Below are 5,279 nucleotides of genomic sequence, written 5' to 3'. Positions count from 1 at the left end.
CCTTTAAATAAATGAAAGGCGAATTGTACTTCCATTTTTTGTGTGTATGTACCCTATCCCATATTTTAAGTGTAGTACGTGTTATTTTGTGTGTATTCTGTCCCAATGTTCTAACTTGAGGGGGATTCCATAGTATGTGTCCTAAATGTATATTACTCAAGGTGTATTCTATATTTGTCCATCTCTTATCCCTACTCTCTTTTGTCCATTCTATTAATCGTGAGAGTGACACTACGTTGCAGTATTTTTTTATAATCCGGCACCGCTAGGCCTCTCTGATTTTTTTTCTATATTTAATACCGTGGCTGAAATTCAGGGTTTTTTATTGCTCCATATGAAGCTAGATATAATACCCTTTGAAGTTCTGAAAAAGGATTGTGAGATTGTTAAGGGGAGCATCTGAAATTTGTAGAGGATTTTGGGGGTTATCAACATTTTTACAGCGTTTATTCGCCCAAACCATGACAGGGGGAAGGTTGTCATTTTTTTTTTCGTTTCTCTTCTTATCTTTGTCTAATAACTTAAAGCGGAGGTCCACCCTAAAGTGGAACTTCCGCTCATTGGAACCCTCCCCCCCTCCGGCACCACAATTGGCACCTTTCAGGGGGGAGGGGGGTGCAGATACCTGTACAGTACAGGTATCTGCACCCACTTCCGGCATAGCTATCTGCGGAAAGGGGCGTAGATTACTCCCCTTTCCGAAGGTCCCCCGCTGTCTGCTGGGAAACACATGGATCCCAAAGACAGCGGGGACCATCCTTATTGCGCAGCGCGACTCGCGCATGCGCAGTAGGGAACCGGGAAATGAAGCCGCAAGGCTCCACTTCCTGATTCCCATACCCAAGATGGCGACGACAGCACCCGAGAGACGTTCGAGAGATCGGCTTCGGGTGCCGACATCGCGGGCGCGCTGGACGGGTAAGTGTCATTATTTTAGAAGTCAGCAGCTGCCGTATTTGTAGCTGCTGGCTTTTTAAAAAAAAAAAAACTGCAGACTCCCGCTTTTATACCATGAGAAGTGAAATTCTTTTGAGAGTTTTTCTTCCTCTAATTTATTTATATTGATGTTTAATATTTCCGACTTATTCGGGTTTATTTTAAGATTTGAGATTTCTCCATATTTTTTTTATAACATTTAACAGGTTGGGGATCGTTGTCCTGGGATTTGTTATAAAGAAGAGCACATCATCAGCAAACGCTGCTATTTTGTGCTCCTCTTCTCCCACCCTTATCCCCCTAATGTCCCCATTTCTGATGGAGGCCAATAAAGGCTCCAATGATAATATGAACAATAAGGGGGACAGAGGGTACCCCTGTCTAGTTCCATTTTTCATTGAGAACGGCAGAGAGGATACTCCATTCACTTTTACCGATGGTTGGGGGTCTTTATATAATACTTTTATCTAGCTGATCATCCTGGTGCCAACTCCCATGGCCTCCAACGATTTCAACATGTAACCCAAGTCCACCCTGTCAAAGGCCTTTTCAACATCCATTGACAGGAGTAGACTGGGGTCCCCACTGATGTTAGCTGCCTGCAGGAGCAATAAATCCCAGACACCATTATCCCTTCCTTCTCTACCAACTATAAATCTGACCTGATCCGGATGGACCAACTCGGTCATCTTCTCCTTCAATATTTTAGCCAATATGCTTGCGTATAATTTGGTGTCGGCGTTCAGTAAAGCGATAGGTCTATAACTAGAACAGAGCCTACTGTCCTTGTCTTCTTTTAATATCACTGTTATTGATGCAGACAAAGCGTCTCTTCCCATTTCGCATTCCGTTCCTAGTTTATTCCAATAGTGGCAGAGTTTTTGGGACTAATATTTCTTTATACTTTTTAAGATAAAGCGTTTTGAATAACCTTAAAGACGTAAACGTAACCTATGTGCCAAGACATAAAGGGGGGACAGAGACGTCCTGTTACCGACCAGTCTGTCTCCCTAAAATCCTGAGCTCACAGACCTTGAAGGTATATGCGCTATACAATATGCAAACATTATCAACTTGTATTGCTTTAAGGCTACTTTCACACTGAGGCATTTTACAGGTGCTATATCGCTTAAAATAGCGCCTCTCCTGTCACTGGAGTGGTGCGCCGGCAGGACCCTTAAAAAAGTCCCGCAAACAGCATCTTTGTGGCGCGTTAGGAACGATGTATACACCGCTCCTAAAGCGCCCCTGCCCATTGAAATCAATGGGAAGCGCCGCCAAAGTGCCCTTAAAGTTAGAGTTCCACCTTAATCAGTACAAAGGTTTTGCACTGTGTCCTTGGCTGAATAAAGTCCTCACTGTGGAGATGTCCGGTATCTTCAACTAGCGTAAAGGCCCAGAATAATCTCTATGTAAAGTAACTCAAGGAAAAGAAACAACTGATGTAAAGTGTCTCCCGGGGAAAGCTCTGACAAGAAGACAAGGTGTCTGCATGCAGTGTCTCTTAGAAATAGTTTACGCAAGATGGGCTACTGCCCACTCACCAATCTGGTGACACGAGGGCCGAAAATGATAGATGTCCTAGGGCAGGCTCTTTAGGAACGCTCAACTGACAATCTGAGAGCAGGAGGGCACAGCGATGTCTGCATATGCACCTGGAGATACTCCCAGAGTTACCCGCTGGCGAGATGTCTGTGACTGACTGAAGGTGAAGCTATGGCAGGATAGGCACACAGTCCCTTGGAGTTGTGGCAGGATGGTCACACCGACAGAAAAGCAGAAGCCCCTGTCACTTATGTCCGTTCTTCTCCTCCCCTCTCCTCAGGACATGCTGGGGTGTGTAGTTCTGTCCCCTAGGGATCACAATGGGGCCACTGGTGCAAGGGACTACATGTCCCAGGATACCAGGACCCTAATCTACATGCAGGGAGTCGGACGCAAGGATTCCAATGGGTATTTTTTTTTAAGCACGTGATTAGAGCCAGATGCTCTATTTGGCTTAAAAAAAGGGTGGGCGCGGGGCGCACAGCACTACTCCCTGAGGCCATCCAGCTGTGGGACACTATTCACTATTGTATTCCTGGTTCTCCTCCCGGCCAATCAAGAAGCAGGTCCTGAGACCCATCACCCCGATTGGCTTAAAGGAGAAGCGATCCTATTGGCTGCCTACGAGGAGGAGGGAGGAGGAGGGAGAAGAAGGGAGGAGAGGCAAGGAGGAAGCCGCCGTGATGTGCTGTGGAGCAAGAGATGCAGGGTAAGCCGCCACCCACCGCCCGGAGGAAACGCTGCCCGATAGATAAGGTAGGGCAGGGCTGGTGAGCGACCAATGGGCGGGTGGTGCAGGTGATGTGTGCGGGTGACCCAAACGACCGGGGTGGGGGGTGGCTGTGGGTGCAAGGCTTGCCGCCCCCCTCCCCCAAAAAATAAACCACCAGCTGCCACTGCTCAGGATCCTCTGCTGCAGCAGTTCTGTCCCTCTCCCCATGCCAATGAGGAAGCAGTGGCTATCTGGCACCCGCTACATATACATTTGGAAATGCCAGTTTCATGGCTGTCATATTTATCCTCTTGCTTCATGATTATGTATCCCATGCCCTGAACAGGTAAAGAAAAAAAGATTTCTGACTTTACAGATAAGCAGACTTGTTCAAGCTTAGTGATCGGTGGACAGATTGGATAACTTGGAGGGGGGAGGGGGGGCTGCACATATACTGATAACACCTATCACCCCAAATGTTCAATAAGCACTAAGCCCTGATGGCATATGACTTATTCAAGACATACAGTATGGCCGCCCTAACACACAATGATAAGATTTTGAGAAGGCAGTTCATTACAATCACTAATAAAGCTAAAAACGCGCTAAAACATCTACAAATCCATTTCATACATTATATCGGGAGTCCTTCTTCTTCTTCTGTGGTGCGCTGGTCCTCATTGCCTGGTGGAGATAATAAGTTCTCCCCAAATATATTTTGCATGAGCTCGGCAATAGACTGTCTCAGCTTCTGCTTCATATATTTCCCCAAAAAGACGTAGAGTATTGGGTTGATGCAACTATTGAAGGTGGCCAGAGACAGTGAGAGAAGGTCCAGGATGTACAATACCTCATTGACAGTGTATAGCACAGTTAGTTCGATGATGTGGTAGGGGGTCCAGGTGATGAAAAACACGACAATAATACTTATTGACATCTTGATGGTTTTTCTACCTACTTCAGAAAATCTGATATTTTGTGCTTTAAAAGCCAGATGAATGTAACAGATACAAATGATAATAAGAGGGACCAGAAATGCACAAATTGCACGTGTAAGGTTGATAGGCTTTATCATGTAAAAATCTGAATAACAGGAGGTGTAGTTATAGTCAGTTGTAAATCTTTTGTTGATGGCGGTAGGCAGACACATCACGAAGGACAACATCCAAATAGCCAAGCATATCATCCACGCCATTTTGATTCTTCGGTGATTTCGGGCCCACAAGGGATGGACAACCAGAATCCATCGGTCAATGCTGATAGCCACCAGGGTGAAGACACTGGTGTACATGTTTAGGGAAATGATGAAGGGTAAAATCCTGCAGAGGGCAGGTCCGTACAGCCAGTCTTGGTAGAAGAACTGCACTACAATGAATGGAAGACACAAGCAGCACATGATATCGGCCAGAGCAAGGTTCCCAAACCAAACAGTGGTCACGGTCCGCTCCATCTTCACTCCAGTAACCCAAAGCACCAGAGCATTGCCGGGGAGACCCACAAGAGTGGTGATAGATAAAACCAGGATGGTGATCATCTTCGGGCTGTAAACCGTGCTTGGTATCATTTCACTGCTGACATTGAACATCTTGTTTACCTGTAAAGACATCAAGAGTTACTTCATCTGTCTGATTATTAATCAATTTCATATTATTGTAAGGAAAATAATGTAACTTCTAGTAATAAACGCTTAAGGATCACTCCACGTACATATACTGCAGCAGGGTGGCCTTTAGCCCTTGTACAGACGGTCGGAGACAGTCGGAGTCGGTCGGAGATTCCAACAGAATGTGTCCGATTGGACCGTTTTGTCGGATATTCCGACTGTGTGTGGTCTACATCGGACTGTTTCCGTCGGAGTATCCGACGGACCAAGTTTTCCAACTTGTTGGTAAAATTTTCTGACAAAATGCTCCGATTGGGCATACTCCGATCATGTGTAGAGAATTCCGATCAGACAAAGTGCCACGCATGCTCAGATCAAATTCCTACACCAAAGCTATTGGCTACTAGCCTGAACGTAGTCCCGTCTTAACGAATCAACGTAATCACGTCGGATTTTCCGACAACTTTGTCCGACCGTGTGTAT

At 45.8% G+C, this 5,279-nt stretch overlaps 1 pseudogene; it reads right to left on the bottom strand.

The window, feature by feature from the left end:
- Nucleotides 1-1,013: 1,013 nt before the first annotated feature.
- LOC143930021 (C3a anaphylatoxin chemotactic receptor pseudogene) lies at nucleotides 1,014-4,740 on the bottom strand (annotated as a pseudogene).
- Nucleotides 4,741-5,279: the final 539 nt, after the last annotated feature.

Source organism: Lithobates pipiens, unplaced genomic scaffold (assembly GCF_037356315.1).
Source record: "Lithobates pipiens isolate NorthernLeopardFrog02 unplaced genomic scaffold, aLitPip1_a1.2 Scaffold_25, whole genome shotgun sequence".
NCBI classification, from domain to species: Eukaryota; Metazoa; Chordata; class Amphibia; order Anura; family Ranidae; genus Lithobates; species Lithobates pipiens.
This window is presented reverse-complemented; position numbering and strand designations above follow the sequence as displayed.